Genomic DNA, 20,427 nt, shown 5'->3' with positions numbered 1-20,427 from the left:
CTGTTCATGAAATTTCAATCTAATGTTCAAAGAGAAAGTTATGAATCTTTTCCCTAGGACACCTGTTCGGGAGGTAATTCAGGAGCCTGCAAAAACCCTAAATGTCTTGGACCATATCATCGAAAATATAGTGAAACAAGATCTGAAATTTGGGCCCGAGTTTCATCAGGATTTTGGCTCAAATGGTTTTAATTTCAAAGTCTGCACCTTCGTATAAAAAGAATTATAGCGAAAATTCCATGATGGTCTGTTTGCGATGGAATTCTGGATCTTGCAAAAATCCTAACTACTTCAAATCATATCTCCAAAAATATAGCGAGAAAATATCTGAAATTTGGACTTGAGGTTTAGAACAATTTCAGCACAAATGGGTTTTTGTTTTAGTTTCTGAAACTTCATAGAGAAAAATTTATATCGAAAATTCCATGATGACCTGTTTGGAGTAGCGAAACCCTAAAATCCAAACCTATAATACCAAATGATACCCTAGAATAAACGACTTAAAAATCAACCTCTTCGAGGGGGAAACCTCCTTTACATTACAAAAATGAACAATTCTTGGATGATACAAATGAAAAGACCTCCTTTCTATATATAGGAGTCTAAGGGGTCCCAATACAATCAGAGCCTACATAACAATTATATTGTAGTGGCACAACAATAATAATAGTGGGCTTCTATATGGGTACTATAATACAATAAGGGGGTACAATAATAACAACATGGGGCCTATATGGGTACAATAATACAATAAGGGGGTTTCACTAATAATAATTAGGGGTTACACTAGTAGTATAGGGACCTAACATTGAAGCTGAAAAATATGGTGAAACCTGTGATAGAGATGGCTTCCATCCGGAGAGTAGTTTTAAAATTAGAAACAATAGCCACAATCAAGCCATGCATGATATGGTTCAAGCTTCAAAATGTGATACTACAATTCTAGAAAGTTTTGAGACGTGCTAGGGATTCGAGGCACTTCAACGTCTATTGATGGTTATGCCAGGACTTCACGACTTAGGTAAGCCCCTCGAACCAAATCAAATCTAGTTTCTCATGCAAAATCCATCTATCTGTATGGTTTTAGTCAATTTGGATTCTCATGTAAAAAATGTTTGGTATTCCGGCAATGATCTTTCAAATTTTCAAAATTTCATGTATGACCGAATTCATGAATCTGTTGCAATTCATTCGTCTTCATGGAAATCTATTACATCAAATTCGGGTTGGGGATGTCCATCTCTCATGATATCATGGGATTGTGAAGTTGATCATCTCAAAGACTATCTTTTCTGATAATCATGCTTATCGAATGCCCCCCTTAATGGTCAGCTCCTCAGTCTTCTTGTGAACCTTGTACTGCAACTTTGTCCTCTCGTCACACTAGAAATATCCCTGGGTGATGATGAATGCACAAGTTATCACACAAATCAAGTTCCTCTCCATTCACCATACCTCAACTAGTTTCATGCATTCACAGTGCTAACATCCTTTTTAAATTCTTGTGATGACCATGATGCTTGCACAATTGGTCACCAGTTGTAGGAAGGTAGTTCGCCATATCTAGCTCACAGCGAACATGGTTCAATTGTTCATAACATTCACAAGATTTTTCAAATGGATTTTTCTATGTTCATTACAAATTGGGAATTTGATGTTTCAGTCAACCTATCTAACCAATTCTCTATCTTGGGTGACTGCCATTTAGGTTATCATTTTCCCATCAACACATCCAATGATGGTTGCTCCACGCTCTTTGATCTTCATTGTTTAACATCTCTCTCATCATATTTTCATTGTTTAACATCTCTCTCTTCCTATTCTCATCAAGAATGGTCAGATTCATCTTCCCGTACAAGATTCCCATCATGATCCCGTCTCTCAAATATAAAATTCATCCTTTCAAAGATCACGAGGCTTTCAAGATGACCATCATGAATTTTATGATCCAATCGTTGAATGGCTGGAAAAATATTACTTGGCAAGCTATGTTGTAGGCAGCCAGTTTCAATCTTTCCTCGCGATTGCTAAGCAACTCGGTGCAGATGACACCCACTCATAAGAGGATCCCAAGGTTTGTTGAAAAGTGGTATCCACCAAAGATGTAAGCATGTGTATTGGGTAAAAGTAGTGGTTGTGACACGTATTTCTGCCCACATGCAAGACCTTCCCTCCCTTGCACAATTTTTTCAAGTTTTTATATCTTATGTTGCACATCACCTTTTATCTATTTTAATCATTCATATCTTTGTGGATGTAGATCAGGAACAGTCACGATGGCTTCACTAGAAATTTCATTTTACGTGACCTAGACCTTCTAACTATTAGGTTAGGAGTAGGATTAGCTGCATTGTAGTTTTCCCTTCCTTGCATTCATCTTGCACTCATTCCTTGTAGTTCGTCCTTGTTTTCTTATTCTAATTTTACATCATGTTTTCTTTGGTCACTTTTTTCTCTTTCCTTTTGATTTTGTTTCCTCGTTTTGTGTCTTCTTTCTTTTTTCTTTGTTTTCTTCCTTGTTGGATTTTCATTTCGTTTCCATTATGTGAATAAGTTTTGTGCCTTACTGTATCCTGGCCTCTAAATGTGTATATGGCTAAAATTTAAAGAGCGTTGTGACACTACAGCCCTTGGCTAGTCTTGTGTCCATCTTCTTTGTGTTTGATTGTAGCTTATGGCTGAGAGTTGTGGTCCAACCATGAACCTATGTCCAATCTAGGAACCTCATGCATGTACTTAGTTTTCTTCTTTGGTGTGTTCAAGCTTATCCAACTAGTAGAAATGGAGGAGGGGAAAAATATAAACGAGCAAACCTAAATCAGAGGTCTTTATATGCTTCTCTGAAGGAATAACCTCTCCTGCTCTCAATAAGTTGGGATCCCTCTTCCACCTCAAAAATAAATAAGTTACCATGCACAGTTCTCTTTTAAAAATAACAAAGGTGAAAGAAGAGAAAGGCTTCTGTATAGAGAGGTGAAGCAGGCAACTCCACCGGGGCAGGCTCGCTGGCAATAGGGTAATGCTTGTGTTCCTCTGTGACTCTATCAGGGTATTGTCTAGGCCTAGTGGTAGTGGAGCAACACTAGAGATGAAAAACTATACTCTGAAAATCTTAAGCTCACGAGCTAAACTACCCTTCCCAATTCAAAACATTATGATTTGGCTAAATCTTATGTTGTGTTCAACTAAGAAGGTACAAAGGGGACCATGTCTTCCCATGGGGTAAGTGGGGAAGCCAAAGTAATCTGCACAATGAATCAATACTCCTTGAAGGACCAAGGCCCTGCACTAAAACGAACCAAGACAGAGAAGTTGGGATTCAACCAATGTATCGCCAAGTGTTGTAGCGGCTGCAACACCCTCCAAAATTTTGGCATATACTTAAATTTCAGAGCCTATTGTGGATCTTGTGATTGATCATTCCTTAGTCACTTATTTGGTAAGTTGATGATCTCAAGCTTCCCTCTTCGATCTTAAGAGTCATTCATGCTTTTATCTTTATATAGCATGTGTCATCTTTGGGAATGGGGATTATCACTTATTATGCAAAGGGAATTTTGTTTTTCTTGAATCAAGGGGAAATATTTGTGAGAGTGGGTTTTCCTCACCACATAGACATGTTTCACACTCATTTCACACACTCTTACACAAGTGTTTCCTTTATCCTCTCAAAGTCTATCATGAGAGTCACACTTTCCATAAGCTGTCACAAAGGTTGTTGCATTAAGTAAAGTATGTGTTATATGTTCTGGATGGTCTATGTTGTATCACTAATTGTTCAAGTGTGTGATTGTAGTAAATTTCTATCACTATTCACATTAGTTCCACTGATCCCACACTTAGCCAAAATCTGGAGTTTACCTAGCCTCATCTAGCTTTCCTGAACTGCGCACTTCGCATAAGTAACCCTCAAGCATTTCCCTTACCTGCTCGAACAACGTAATATGCAGAAAGCCCAACCTCCCTTAGAATTCAAAATTGCACAGTGTGTCCTCCTAGGGCCTCATCCCGCAACAATGCCTTGCATCCTAAAACTACATAGGTTTTTCCTTTAGCTGCCCAGTTTGCCTTGCATCCCTAAACTACACAGATGTCTCCCCCCAGGGCCTCATCCCACAGCAGTGCCTTGCATTCTAAAATTGCATGGTTTTTTCCCTCGACTGCCTAATCTACCTTGCATCCTGAAACTATGCAAATGTGTCCTCTAAGGGCCTCATCCCGCAGCAGTCACTACCCACTGAAACTATGCAATTGTGTCTCTTAGGGCCATAAAGAAGTATGATATGCTATATGACTCTCAAGGATCTGAGGAGAAAGATAAATAGACTAAGGAACCTAAGGTATGATAGAATATCAAGACCACATGAGGACTCCATCTGATGCATAACCCTTTGGAGGGTAGGTATGGAAAATAAAACACATCTTTTGAAATACACCTCTTAGTGTAGCTTGAAGGACTTCTTATCATTTCCATATACTTTTGTCTTCAATGACATGCATGGTTGCAAGCACTGAAAGTCATTCCATGTTTTCCCTATATGTGTCTTGCTCGCTCTCGCTTGTCAGATCAAGTGTCATCTTTTGACATGTTTGTTTGTTATGTCATGTTTGCGAACAATTCTAGTGGCCTTGAAGGTTGGTCTTTGTGATACAAGATATGTCCTAGCCATGTAAACATCTATTGCACTCATACACAAAGTTGTAAGCTTTGTCGCACAAGTGTCACACTTGTTGTTTTTAACTTTAAACAGTCTCACAGAGGGGAAATGCTTTATCTTGTTGTCCTGGTGGTATATTGATATGAAATTGATTTCTAGTTAATGATGTTCTAGTATCATTTCCATATATGAAATTTTCTTTGCTTTGGTTTGCTTATCCATAAAGAGTTTATCCATGAGCATGTGATTGTCAATTCCTTTAACTTGGTGAAATTTAGTGTTTTTCATTAACTTAAAAGCATGAATTTAAATGGTTGAACAACATAATATAAAAACACAACAAGCATAGATAACAAAGCTCAATACACAAATTTTTGTTGAAGGAGTTCACCCCTCTTGGGCTACATCTCCTTGGTCCAGCTTCATAGTGTGGGCCTTTGTATTAGCTTAAATAGTGCTCAAATTGTTGTTACATGCATCAAATGATCTTGGAACCTATTCCAATGAGTTTAAAACATTCAAATCTAATAGAAAGTACTATTTTTTTACTCAATTTGGTTATCAGCTACTCTAGGAAAGGCCTCCAACACCTGGGGGCCCTAAGCTTCAAAAATATTCAAGTGACCAAAAACACCTGTAGATGACGTCTTCTGCCTCTGAAACCTACTCCAATGAGTTCAAAACCTTCAAATATATAATAAATTACTATTTTTTTTTTTACTGAATTTGGTTACCAATTGCTCTGGGAATGGCCTCCAACACCTAGTGATCCTGAGCTTCAAAAATCTTCAAGTGACTAAAAACACCTGTAGATTACCTCTATTGCCTCTGAAACAGGCTCCAATGAGTTCAAAACATTCCAATTAGCCAAAAATTACTATTCATTTTTGAAATTTGGCTGAGAATTGAGTAAGTTATGGCTCAAACAATGTTTCCTACAAAACCTCTGTTAAATCTGGAGAACTACTAGTTAAGTCTGCCAAGTTTGGTGGCAGTTCTGGATTTAGTGGCTCCGCCATAAATTCCTCCAACTTAATTAAAAATTAATTAAGTGCTAAACTGATTAGTGGCGCACTAATCCTGATTAACAGCTGGCCCCTAGATCTTGGTTTGGGCGCTTGGTCACATGGGGTGGGGGCTGGCCCCGCGGGGCTTTTTTTGCCAAACTTTTAGAAGCTCTAACTTTTGCATACAATGTCAGTTTTTCGAACCGTTCATAGTGTTGGAATCCTAGAGATGAAATCTATTTAGTCATTCAAGTCTGAAGAAATTCTGTGCACTTTCATTTTTTAGCTAAAACATTGATCCCTGATCATCTATGTTGTCATGTTTTCGAAGTATGATAAGTATTTTCTCAATGTCAAGTCCTCACAAGTTCACTTAGCCATTTTCATGAAAATCCTTCCAACTGAACAACTCAACTTCATCAGACCCCACCTGAGTTTCATTGCGCAGTCTTTGCCCTTAGTGATGCCTCTATTTCCTAGAACTGTGCAGTGCTTGAGGTTGTCCCCCAGGAAAGTTGCACTGCGCAATCCCAGAGGTGAGAAGCCTACCTTCCTTCCCAAAATTGTACAGAAACTGTCTCAAAGCCTACCATGAACTATGCACTTCGCAAGATCAGTCATCAAGCTTCCTCCCTGCTTGCTATAACCCCACAATGCGTAAGGACCTGAGCCTACTTTGCTTCCCAAAACTACGTAGAGTCGTCCTCCCAGTGACCTCCCTCAGTCAGGACTCATTGTCCCCAGAAACTATGCAAAACTTTCCTTTGTGGTCCCTATGTTTCCATGTCTTATCTTCCCTCAGAAAACTGTGTAGAGGTGCCTCCCAGGGTCCCACCTTGGAGCTGCCAATGGTGACCTCAACTACGTAATCCTACCTCCTAGCTTCCACTGCACAGTTTTCCATGACAATGAAGACTGTGCCCCAAAGTTCCTCAATCAAGACTAAGCTGCGATCTGCACAGTCTTAGTGACCACTCTCCCTCCCTGTCACCTAGAACTATGCAATGCATAGCTATTGGGCCCTCTTGCCTAGCCTGTCATTTGTCCCGAGCCCGATCCATGGAAAAAAATGCATGATCTTAGACTAGGAGGTGTTGGATTTGATGTCATCCCATCATGAGTGAATTACAGGAACAGGTGCACTAATAGATCATGGCGAGATGGTGAACTAGATGGAGAAGGATCAAACATGCTATAAGACTTATTTACAGCGGGATGGATGAGAGAAGCTCATTAAATAACAAGTGAAGGGAACACATGCATGCAACCATCTTACAAGACCAAGATCATTGAAGACCCTGCATCATCAATTTATGAGGAGGAGAAGAGAAAGCACATCCAAGAACACATCCATCACTCAGCAGCAACATCATCTTGACATTTCCACCATAGCAAACCAGTCCATGTCAGCAATGTCATGTCAAGTTGTGTCATGAGTTGTTGAGGCCACATCACTACTATGGGCCATATCTATTGTAACTGAATGTAATGTAAAGTGAAATTCCAATGGACACACAATGAAGATGAAGAGTCATGTCAGTTGAAAAGTCATAGGAAATTAGACAATCATGAGGGTAGTCCAAGAGTCACAAGGGTCAAGCTTAAGTATTTCGAACTTACTCATGGCTTCTAACTTTTATTTTACTAACATTATCCAAGTAACTCTAGTAAAATCATCATTGAGAAAAATAAAGTACCTTTCTCCTTTTGGGCTATTTTTCCTTGTAGGACCACACATGTTAGTATGAAATAGCTCCAAAGCTATAGTATATGAATACTCCTTTGTTTAAAATGAACTCTTTCCTACTTTCCAAATTGACAAGACTTACAAATTGGATTGTCTATTGGGTGTGTGCTATATTCTTTCCATGACTAGTTTCATGCGTTGTTACATTGCATTAATTGCATAGGGGGTGGAAGCCAGGTTTGCAGGGGGGTGGCAACCCCCCTATACGGGACCTGGGACAGTACCCCGAGAATTATTTTTTTATGCAGACCCAATAATTATTGGGTGGACCTAAGGATGGTGTGCGAACCTACCCAGGAATTTGCGCAGGGTTTTTGTGCATGGTTTTGGGCATGACGGTTTTTTTCCCATGGTATTTTGTAGACCCAGTCAAGGGAATTAGGGTTATGTTCTAATATAGGGTTAATGGATTGGGGATTATGAATTATTTAACATGTATATAATGTATTGCAACATTGAAAGGAATGTAATAAAAAATCAATCTAGTTTTCTTGGTTTTGGGTTCCACGAGAAAATATTTTTGTTATATTTTTATGTTCTCGCCATTGTATATTTTTTTTGTTTTTAAGAATTTGTTTGTAGCTAATTTAAGTACAGGGTTAAAACCTACATTTTCATATCAGAGTAGTTTCATCTTAAAGGGGATGCCTTTGCTACTAAGGGGTTTTTCTCGGGCCTATGGTAGACCCTATTATAGTGGGAGATCTGTGAGATTGATCCTTATAGTGAAAGAAGATGACAAATAATGGAAAGATAGAGATCGATAAATTCAATGGAAAAATTTTTGAGCTATGGAAGCTCAAGATGGAGGATCTATTGGTGGAAAGAGATCAGTGGATTGTTGTAGATATAGGTATGACACCAACAAGAATGTTGGCAGAAGACTAGCAAAAGTTAGATCGAAAGGTGAAACACAATCTGATTGTGTCTCTTATATTTAGTGTTGTTGAATATATCAAGGGAAGCTATGACAAAGGATTTGTGGGACAAGTTAGGGGCTTTGTATCAATCTAAGTCCTTAGTGAACAAATTATTCCTGAGAAAAAAATTGTATAACAAAAGGATGAGAGACAGAAATTTGGTAATAGAGCATCAAAATGCCTTCAATATTGTAGTAAGTTGGTTGTTATATGTTGATATTAAAATTTTAGATGAAAATAAGTGCATCAATTTTTTGTTTTCTAAGACCAGACTTGTGGGATAGTCCAGTTGTTGCTACAGATAGTAATGCAACTACCTTGAAGTTTGTTGAAATAGTCTCATCCTTGTTGTTGGAGGAGATGAGATGGAAAAATATGGAGAGCAAGAATGGATATGCCTTTTCTGTAAGAGGACAATCCCAAAACAAAAATAGAAATAAGTCCTTAAGTGGGAGGTTTAAATTTAGATGGAGATATAAATATCCAAGAAAATCTTCAAAGGTATGTTGGAAATGCGGAAAAGAAGGGCAATAGAAAAAGGATTGTGAATATAAAACTTCTAAGAAAGGAAAGGTATTTAATGATGTTCCTTCTACAAAGGCGAAAACCAACTCATATGAAGGTGGAGATGTGTAATTGGCTTCTTCTTTGAGTACACATGTAGATCATGTGGCATGGTTGATTGACTCAGGTGCATCGTTTCACATGACTCTGCATAGGGAGTGGTTTTCTAAGTACAAGAAATATGATGGTGGTGATGTCTTCCTTGGTGATGATAAGAGGACCAAAATCATAGGACATGGTAAATTCAAGCTGATGATGCAAGCTGGAAGGATTAGAACACTTCCTAGTGCTTTTCACATTCCAAGATTGGCTAGAAATTTAATTTATGTAAGCAAGATGGATGATGCAAGTGCAAAAACATTGTTTGAGAAAGATATATACAAAATGGTTCAAGGAGAACTACTATTTATGAGGGGAGTTCAGATCAAAACTCTATACAAGTTGCTAGGAAGTACTATTATTGATGAATTCAACTGTTGTATGGTTCCTAAAAGTGGAGTAGAAAATCATGTAGTCTCTGGTGAAAAGACTACGTTGTGGCATCAAAGAATGGGACATATTGGAGAAAATGGCCTTCAGACACTACATGGTAATGGTATGATAGAAGGTATGTCTTCTCTAGATTTTGATTTTTTGTGAACATTGTGTATATGGGAAGCATAATCAAGTGACTTTCCCCTGTGGTGCTAAGAGGGCATAAGGGATATTAGAGCTTGTGCACAATGATTTGTTTGGACCTGTGTCAGTTCCATCACTGGGTAATTTTATATACTATGTTTCATTTATAGGTGACTTATCGAGGAATGCATGGATATATTTCCTCCGAAAAAATCTGAATTCTTTGACAGGTTTAAATCATTTAAAGCTCTAATGGAAAAGTAGACACACTAGTACAAATGGGGAATAAATTTGACATATATTCATCATTTATTTGACTCATTGTCATTGACTATTTGACACATTGTAGTCATAAGTTTCATTGGTGGGATTTTGTCAAATACTCAACCCTTTATTAAGCATCGGATATGCGACAGGACTAACATCGAATATCTGAGAGCCAAGATGGCCAAAAATGTCTTTAATCATCTGATGCTTTGCAGTCAGTTTTGCAATGCCACCAAGCATTAGATATGCGACAAGCTAAATACTGGATATATTCCAGCCTAGATACCAAAAATGAGTTTCAAAATTTGACACTTTGACATCAGATATTCGATGCCATATTAGTCTAGTTCAACAAGATCCGACAATTTGTTCCATTGGTATAGAGTTGAATGTCCAACAGTTTAGCATCAGATAATCACTGTTATAATAAATTTATGCTATGGGAGTGTTATGGCACTAATTATTTGTTTCGTTGGTACAAAGTCAGATATCTAATGGGTTGTACCGTTGGTGTGGAGTCAAATATTCAACGACTTCCACTTAACGACGAATATCCAACAAGTGTATGTATGTATGTATGTATGTATATTTTTATATATTGATATGGGGCACTCTCAAATCTAGCCAGAGTCATTCAAGCCTCCCAATATATCTATATGGATGGCTCTATATGTTTCAACCAATACCTTCTCAAATTTCTTGTGCTCCATGAGATAGTGGGATGGGGAGACTTGTTCTTCAAGGCACTCATAATGATAGGGTAGAAAGAAAGGAAATATATGTAGCATATGTTGATTAGGTTCCCCAAGTTCTATTATATTGACCTCACATAGTATTGCCTCATTGTGCACCATTTGTTGATGCTTATTATTTATAAGCATCATATCCTTATGCCTGTGTGTATCAAAGGCATTATCTACCTCATTATAATCCATTTCCAGTGAGAAATGGGATGGTATCTAGTATTGATTATTTTACAGTAGATCCAAGGCTTCAATACCTACACCATTAGAGAATAAGAGAACGTGTTTTTAGAGAAGACTTATATGTATGAGATCAGTAAGTCTTATGTGCCAAGATAGGATGACTACAATGAAGCCTCCCTTCGTAGAGCTTACTTTACATCTCCTCCAGGGAATTCATATCCTTCACTACTAGCATCATATTCATTGTATCAGTACTAATTGAAATATAATTTATGGATGTTTTAGTAGCTTACCTTTTTGAATTAACAATCACTAGAGACTGCTATTATAAGGAGCATGATAAAACAATCAACGCAGTATTTGATTTAGAAAAGAGAAGGCTATTAGTTGATCATTGTTGTCAACTTTTGCAAGCCAATCATAACAAAGTTATTTCTAAGGACACATGTTGGAATATTGTTAGGCATCTTGGATAGTGGATAGATTCTTAATACTTCAAATTCTATAGGAAAATAAATTTTTTATGTTATCTTAAATTTTATGCTAAGATTTTTATTTATATGAAATTTATCGTATTTCTCCAACTTCGTTCTTCATTTATAAAATTTATTATAACCTCTCTTTTCAAATAATGTAGGATATTTCATTCCATGCCTTGTATCATGTTTAATTTTTCTTTCCTCATGATATAGTGTATATTTACCTCAACACTTTTGGGGTGCATCACATGGCTTCCTTCCAGATTTTGCTATGTTTTAACAACATGCATCACTTAAACTTTTCATTAGTGTTGAAAAAGGGAAATTTTGAAGTGAAATATTGTGCACATTCCTCCTCATTGCATCCTTGGAATGTTTACTTTTTCATAAAATATCATATGAACCAAAGATTTGTTTTAATCCAAATGTATCATAAGGAAAATCCTTCACTTGTGACATATCAAGTGGACTCTTAGTTTACAATTGCACAACATATCACATCACTCTATATATTTTATTCCCTTTGATGAATTGCATATCCCAAAACATTCTACATGCAAGAAACATCACATCACTTCAATCCAATAACATCCTCAACAACATGATGACCAAGAGAAGTAAAATAGATTTTTGTAGTAACGAGTCCCATACCACACATTCCATAATATAGCAGTGAACAATTCGTCGAAATTCAATGATTGAGTAAACAAGAATTTCAATATGTCAATGAATAAATGGTTTGTGCAATGTTATGAAACCAACTCACAAAAGACAATAAAAGATAGATCAACAACTTAAAATTTATCCTCTTCGAGGGGGAAACCTCCTTTACATTTGTTGGGTCCCTATAATACTAGTGATTACCCCATTACTATTGTAGTTATACCCCTTATTTATATTGTTGTGCCCCTATTGCCCCCATATTGTTATTAATGTGCCCCATAGAATCCCTCTGTTGTTATTTTTGTGGCTTTATATTATTATTGTTAGGTCGGCTGGATTATATTGTGACTCCTTAGACTCCTATATATAGAAAGGAGGTTTTGTCATTTGAATCATCGAAGAATTGTTCATTTATGTAATGTAAAGGAGGTTTCCCCCTCGAAGAGGCTGAATTCTAAGGTGTTGATCTATATTTTCTATCTTTTCTTGAGCTGGTTTCATAACATTTGGTATCAGAGCTTTGGATTCTAGGGTTTCGTTGCTCCAAACAGGTCATTGTGGAATTTTTTCTATAACTTTTTTTCTGTGATGTTTCAGAAGTAAAAAAAAAAACCCATTTGAGAAGAAATCACGATGAACCTCGGGTCCAAATTTCAGAGCTTTTCGCGCTATATTTACTGAGATATGATCTGAGGAAGTTGATCTTTTTGCAGACTCCTGATAACCTGCAAAAGAATACCCAAGCGAAGAAAAGATACCGAGAACATAGAATATGCGAAGAAAATATACCCAGAACACAGAATAGCAATGATTTTATTATTCAGAGAGAAATGTTCACAGGCCTCTTCGAGGGGGCAACCTCCAATAGAGCAGAGCTCGATTACAAAACAAGACACAATGCTCCTCGCAGGGAGTCTCTATCCTTTATATATGACTCATACATGCAATACCACGAGCCAATATTGTGGGTTTTATTAATACCATCTATCTAATACTACCGCCCATTTGCAACTAACTGTGGTCCCGTCATTAATTGCGGGTTAACCACTTACAAATATTAATATGGGCTTTATTGACTCTTGACTATGACGTGATCCCATGACATAAATAAGGGGGTTAGGGTGGGACCCTAACATGCCCTCCCCCTTAAGAATAGCCTTGTCCTCAAGGCTGAAGCTGCAGAAACTGCTGAAGAATAGTGGCTGGTTCCCAAGTTGCATCTTCCGAAGAGGTGTCTTTCCATTTGACGAGGACCTCCTTAAGCATGCGGCCGCGCAGGTGCTTCTCTCCTGTGTCTAGAACCTGTTCAGGTTGAAGCCAGATTGACCCTTCTTCGTCCAATTCAGGTAGACTGGTTTGAACTCGGAAATTGTTCCCAATCACTTTCTTGAGGCACGATACATGGAAAACTGGGTGGATTTTTGCTGTAGGTGGCAAAGCCAACTTGTAGGCCACTTCTCCAATGCGCTGAAGTACTTGGTATGGTCCGTAGAATTTTGGAGAGAGCTTTTGACAACCCTTGTCTTTGAGTGATGTTTGCTTATATGGTTGCAGCCTCAAAAAGACCTGATCCCCTTCTTGAAATTGGCACTCTGAGCGATGTTGGTCAGCCTGTTGCTTCATACGGTTCTGAGCTTGATGAAGATTCTCGCGCAGATGGGCAAGCATGGTTGCGCGATGTTGTAGGAGTTGATCCACGGCTTGTACTTTGGAGCACCCCGTGAGATAAGAAGTAGGGGAAGGCGGAAGTTGTCCATAGACTGCTTCATAGGGAGTCATTTTGGTAGTGGCATGATAGTTGGTGTTATACCACCATTCCGCCAGAGGTAACCACTGTACCCAAAGGTGTTGTTTTTCTGAAGTGAAACACCTAAGGTAGGTTTCTAGACATTTGTTGACTGCTTCAGTTTGACCATCTGTTTGTGGATGATATGAAGTACTGAGTTTGAGTTGAGTGCCTTGTATTCTGAAGATCTCCTGCCAAAAATTACTGGTGAAGATTGGGTCGCGGTCGGACACAATAGAAGTGGGCATGCCATGCAATTTGAAGATCTGATCCATGAAAGTTTGAGCAACCAAAGTGGGTGTGAATGGTTGGGGTAGGGTGCAGAAATGAGCATACTTCGATAGTCGGTCCACAACCACCATGATGACTGACTTGTTCCCAGACTTTGGAAGACCTGTAATGAAATCCATGGAGACCTCCGTCCAAATTGACGCCGGAATGGGCAATGGTTGTAATGTGCCTGGTGTGTGGACGGTTTCCCCTTTGTGGCGTTGACAGACGTCACATTCTGCTACAAAAGTAAGGATGTCCTGTTTCATGCCGGCCCAAAAAAATGATCTTCTGGTGCGAGCATATGTCTTCTGAAAGCCCGAATGTCCTGCAATGGGAGATGAGTGCAATTCTGCTAAAATGCGACTTTTGAGGGTGGATGTTGGTGATATTACGACTCTGTCCTTGTAGCGAAGAATATCATTCTGCCACGAGTAGCCCTTGCTGGAATTAGGATCTACCTGCAATTGAGAAATGAGTTGAGAGAGCCCGGGATGTGAAAACCATTCCCTGCGAGCCTCTTCAATCCAATCTGGAATGGGGAGTGAAATTGCGAGCAGAGTACTTTCCTCCTCAAATTGGCGCGACAATGCATCTGCTACCCTGTTGTCTTTCCCTTTCTTGTAAATGATCTCATAATCATATCCTAGCATTTTGGCTAACCATTTATTTTGTTGTGGGGAAGATAGGCGTTGCTCCAAAAAATATTTAAGACTGTGATGATCTGTGCGGATTTGGAAACGTCGCCCCAACAAGTAAGGTCGCCAGGTCTCGACTGCATGTAAGATGGCCATCATTTCCTTCTCGTAGGTAGATTGGCCCAGATTCCTCCCACTTAGTTGTTGGCTGGTGAAGGCCAATGGTCGCCCTTCCTGCATTAAGACTGCTCCAATACTTGTTCCCGAAGCATCAGATTCAATGACAAATGATTTGGTGAAGTCCGGTAGTGCTAAGACAGGAGTGGAACACATGGTGGTTTTGAGAGCGGTAAATGCCTATTGTGCTTCTTCATTCCAGAAGAAGGAATTTTTCTTTAGGAGTTGCGTTAGGGGCTTCTCTATGCGGCCATAGTTGCGGACAAATTTACGATAATAGCCTGTGAGACCCAAAAATCCTCTCAAGCTTTTCAAGGTCTTAGGTTGAGGCCATTCTTGCATTGCCTGGATCTTTTTTGGGTCCACCTTGACACCTTCACGCCCCACAATGTGGCCCAAATACTCAACTTCTTCCATGCCAAACAAACACTTAGACATCTTGACAAATAATTTATGCGTGCGGAGCAGTTGCAAGAGTAGATCTACATGCTGAAGATGTGCCGCCCAAGTGCCACTATAGATGAGGATATCATCGAAGAAGACAAGGACAAATTTTCTGAGATATGGTTTGAGGAGGTGATTCATAAGGCTCTGAAAAGTAGAGGGGGCATTACAGAGACCAAATGGCATGACCAGGAACTCATAATGGCCTTCATGAGTTCTGAAAGCTGTCTTGGGAATGTCGACTTCCTTCATGCGAATTTGGTGGTAGCCTGAGCGAAGATCCAACTTAGTGAAGAATTGAGCCCCATTGAGTTCGTCCAGCAAATCGTCAACCACTGGGATGGGAAATTTATCTTTGACTGTTAACTTATTGAGGGCCCTGAAGTCTGGACACATCCGCCACTCCCCATCTTTCTTGAGGACCATGACCACTGGAGATGAATAAGGACTAATGCTGGGACGAATGACACCTGCTTCCAACAATTCCTTGATGATTTTTTCTATTTCATTCTTTTGGGTGAACGGATATCTGTATGGCCTCACATTTGGGGGTTGGGCCCCTGGAACCAATGTGATGCTATGATCATGTTCCCCTCGGGAGGGTGGAAGCTCATGAGGCTTGTCAAAGACAGTCCGATGTTTATTTAAAATCTGTTGCATCTCAGGATGAATTGGCGGGGGCATGGTATTGACTACCTGGATGGCATTAAATTGAGCTACCACTCCATGATGGCCCTTTTTTAACAATTTGTCCATCCTATGCGAGCTGATGATAGAGGGGGCTCCCGCCTGTAGTCCACGGAGGGTATGTGTGGAGTTGTTCTGCTTAAAACTCATATATAACTCCTGGAAATCCATTGTGATTGGCCCAAGAGTGCGGAGCCATTCCGCGCCGAGGACAATGTCGCAACCCCCCATGTGTATTGCAAACATGTGGGTTTTCAATTGATAATCCCCCATTTGAATTTTGACATTTTCACAGCGACCTTCACATTTCATTGTGCCCCCATCTGCAATTTGGACTTGGAAGTTAGAAGCTGCCCAGACGAAACAATGTGCTGCTTCATCGATCTTTTGGTGGATGAAATTATGGGTACTTCCACTATCAATCAAGACTACTACTGGGCGATGTTTAAGAAAACCCCTGATTTTGATAGTTTGAGGGGAAGAAATTCCTGCCAATGCATTCAGCGAAATAATTGGTTCATCAGATACAATCTCCGGTTGGTTATCTTCTTCGATTGCCTCCGGGTCCTCAAGTGGTGGATCTTCCTCTGTGGAGCTGTAGTCAGTGGCATCTATTTGAAAAAACTTGTGCTCTTTGCATTTATGACCCGGGGAATATTTTTCATCACAGTAGTAACATAGTCCTTGCTTCCTTCTTTCGGCCATTTCCGCAGGTGACACCTTTTGAATCTTAAGTGTCTGAGTCATATTGGGAGCTTGTGAGGGACGACCTTTAGCGGGGAAGTTGGGGCGGCTGGATTGGGCTGTTAATGCACGTTCCACCTTACGGGCTACCTGGCAAGCCTCTGTCCATGTGGGAGGGTGGTGGAGTAGAACCTGAGCTTTGATGGCTTCTTTAAGACCGCTGATAAAGCATTCCATGTAGAACTCATCTGTGAGACCCTTAGTGCAGAAGGCTAAGGCTTCAAAAGTAGTAATGTATTCCTCCACTGTACCCGTCTGTTGGAGCTTAGTGAGACGCCCCAAAAAAGAGTCTTCCTGTTCAAAGCGACTGCGAAGAGTTTTGGCAAATTGGGCCCAATTCTGAAAATGTCCATTGCAACGCTGATGCCATTCCTTCCATTGCCATCGTTCATTGTCTAAGTACATGGTGCCAACCATAAGCTTAGTCCCCTCATCTGTGATATGATTCAATTGGAAATACTGCTCCATTTGTGCTAGCCATGCGGACGTGTGAGAACCGTCAAATTTCTGCATATCCAACTTGGGAGGTCGCTGACTGGGTGGTGGATGGGAGTGCCAAACTTGAGGAGAGTGGCTAGACTCACCCTCATGGTATTCATGGCCATTATACGCCTCCTCGTGGGCTGGCTTCTTGCCCTTTGAGAATGCCTCCTGTAATTGGTTACTCATTCCTTTAAGCTCAAGTTCTATGTGGTTACTCATTCCTTGAAGGTCAAGTTCGATCTTGTTCACCGTAGTTTGGAGGGAGTTGACATAGCTTTCAATTTTGTCGATCCTTTCATTGGCCATCGCTTGAGCGCGAGTTTCTACCATACACCAACCTGATGAAAAATTGGGACCGCCTAAAAATTTTTACTAAGAAATTGAATGGTACCACCTTGCTCAGCTCGTCGTCCTGATACTGATGGGCTAGGTCACCAATAAGCGCCCCGGAAGATCTCAGACTTTTTTTTTTTTTTGGAAAACTCCTAACGGAGTTTTACTCCTTCCTGATCAATACTGCAGTCGCCAAATCCTCAAAATGTCAATGCCGCCAAAAGTCCTGCGAAAATTATATCCAGGTACAGGAACCCTTCACAACTACTCCGATCTGGTGGATCTGAGAGATCTGAATGGTGGAACAACTGCTGCTGCTGATCTGGAATATCCGATTTGGTGGATCTGAGAGATCTGAATGGTGGAACAACTGCTGCTGCTGATCTGGAATAGATGATGTGTGATCCCCCGATAGAAAGGGAACTATGGTCTTGGGGAGTGTCAGGTGCTACAGATCGCAATATACATAAGGGTCTGACAGTAGTACTCGGCCCAATGTTTCAGGGCTCTAACTAAGGAGGATCGACCGTACCCTTAGCCATACAACCCGACTACCCTATCGTACGGGCGAGTAATCTCTCCGAGTGCTGTTCTCGGTGTACTGTAGCCACAAGACGGCCGAAGGTTTATCTATGGCGAGGTTTCAAGGGAGCTAGGGGGCTTCCTATATACCCAGAGGGTACGTGGAAGACAGTCCGTGCGCGGTTCTGTCTAATGCGCTACTACTCGAAGGGGTACCCACAGGGGTTACAAGGGAGTCCAACAGACGTGACCACCTCTTGTATTTCCTGCGTGCATGCCTCCCCAAATTCGCAGATTTATGCGCTTAACGACAAATCCCGTGGTTTAAAGACACCGGAACAAGTCTCTAGCCAAAAAAAAATTTGCTAAAATTTGGAGATCCCGCCGAGCCCTGGAAAGTGCTCTGATACCACTTGTTATGCTCTTAACCTGCAAAAGAATACCCAAGTGAAGAAAAGATACCGAGAACACAGAATATTCGAAGAAAATATACCCAGAACACAGAATAGCAATGATTTTATTATTCAGAGAGAAATGTTCACAGGCCTCTTCGAGGGGGCAACCTCCAATAGAGCAGAGCTCGATTACAAAACAAGACACGATGCTCCTCGCAGGGAGTCTCTATCCTTTATATATGACTCATACATGCAATACCATGAGCCAATATCGTGGGTTTTATTAATACCATCTATCTAATACTACCGCCCATTTGCAACTAATTGTGGTCCCGTCATTAATTGTGGGTTAACCACTTACAAATATTAATATGGGCTTTATTGACTCTTGACTATGACGTGATCCCATGACATAAATAAGGGGGTTAGGGTGGGACCCTAACACATTCCAAACAGGTGACCTGGGGAAAATCATCATAATTTTCTCTCTGGGGATCGGATTGAAATTTCGTAAGAAGGTACAGAAAGAGGACGGACTGTAGTTTCTTGTAAGAATTTTTCAGATCCATAGGTCGAAACAATGACTCATGGCACGTCATACAAGTTTGCTCTACTGAACTAGTCTATAAGCAAGTCACTGTGGGAGATTTCGCATAACTCTTCCTTGGAGAAACCAATTTGGGTCAGACTTGTGGCATTGGAAAGAGGACTCAGAAGGCTACTACAGGTCAAAATTTCAGAACTAGATGATCTGAAATTACAGAGATACATCAGATTCAATATCAGGCTTCTACAAAGTGAAAAAAGGTGTGTAGTTTTTTTTTTTTTTAATTTTTTGCATAAGCTTGGTTTGAAGGAATTCAAAGGGCATAGTAAAGAATTATTATCAGTGACTGATGCCCCGAGGATGCAAACACCTAGTAAGGAACCTGAAAGCTCTAGCATGACTCATGAAGAAGAGGAAGAAATGCTACATGATATATCAAAATTACAAGAACAAGTGCAACAAATGTCACGCTCACAAAAGCTAACAGAAGCTAAGATAAATGGCGTGGAATCTAAGATAAATGGCGTGGAATCTAAGATAAAGGGCATGGAAACTAATATGGATGATTTTAAGACAGATTTGAGGACAAATTTGAAGACAGACATGGCCGATTTGAAGACAAATTTGACAAATTTTCTACAAGAAATACTTACTAATGGTGAAAAGGTTGTAAAGGAAACTCATGATGTGAACAAAAGAAATGTTAATCATGATTCCATAGACTCTAATGTTGGATCGAAGACCCATATTCCAAAAATCAATATGAGGAAGTTTGATGGCAAGGATCCCGCCACATGGATATTACAGATGGAGCAGTTCTTCGATCTCAATAATGTGCAAAACACACAAAAGGTACGTATGGCAACTTTATATTTGGAACCAAATCAGTTTGTATGGTATCAATGGCTTTGCTCTCGTAAACAATTTATCACTTGGGCAATTTTTACGGAAGAATTGATAGCACATTATGAGGATACAAAAAGCAACACTTTTTTTAGCCAATTGATAAGTCTCAAACAAAAGGGTTCAATAATGGAGCACATTGAGGAGTTCCAAAAATTGAACATAAGGGTAAAAGATATTCCAGAGGAGCATAGGATTGATGTGTTCATAGGGTCTTTAAAGGATAATATCCAACATGATGTTCGCCTTTGGGAACCTGATTCATTAGAGAAGGCATTCAGGTTAGCAAGAAAAATGGAAAGCAAAATTATGGCAACCAGGAAGCATACCACTCACAACTATAAAGACGGAAGTGTTGTTGCCCCTAGTCTTCCACAACCTATAAGGTTGACACCACAACAATTGGAAGAAAAAAGAGCAAAAGGGCTTTGTTACAGTTGTGATAGCAAATACACTAAAGGTCATAAGTGTGCTGAGAAGAAATTATTCTACATAGATTGTGAAGAGGAAGAAGAAAAGGAGCAAGAAAGGTCAAAAGAAGAGGATATACTCCAGGAACAAAGCCTAGATGAAGAAAAAATAAATCCGACCATATCTTGTAATGCATTGGCGGAAATTACCACTCCTCAAACCATCAAGATAGAAGGAC

This window comes from Pinus tabuliformis, chromosome 7 (assembly GCF_031772625.1).
Source record: "Pinus tabuliformis cultivar Carrire ecotype Pingquan chromosome 7, CPIR1, whole genome shotgun sequence".
NCBI classification, from domain to species: domain Eukaryota; kingdom Viridiplantae; phylum Streptophyta; class Pinopsida; order Pinales; family Pinaceae; genus Pinus; species Pinus tabuliformis.
The sequence above is the reverse complement of the archived record's forward strand: the minus strand, read 5'-3'. Positions refer to the sequence as shown.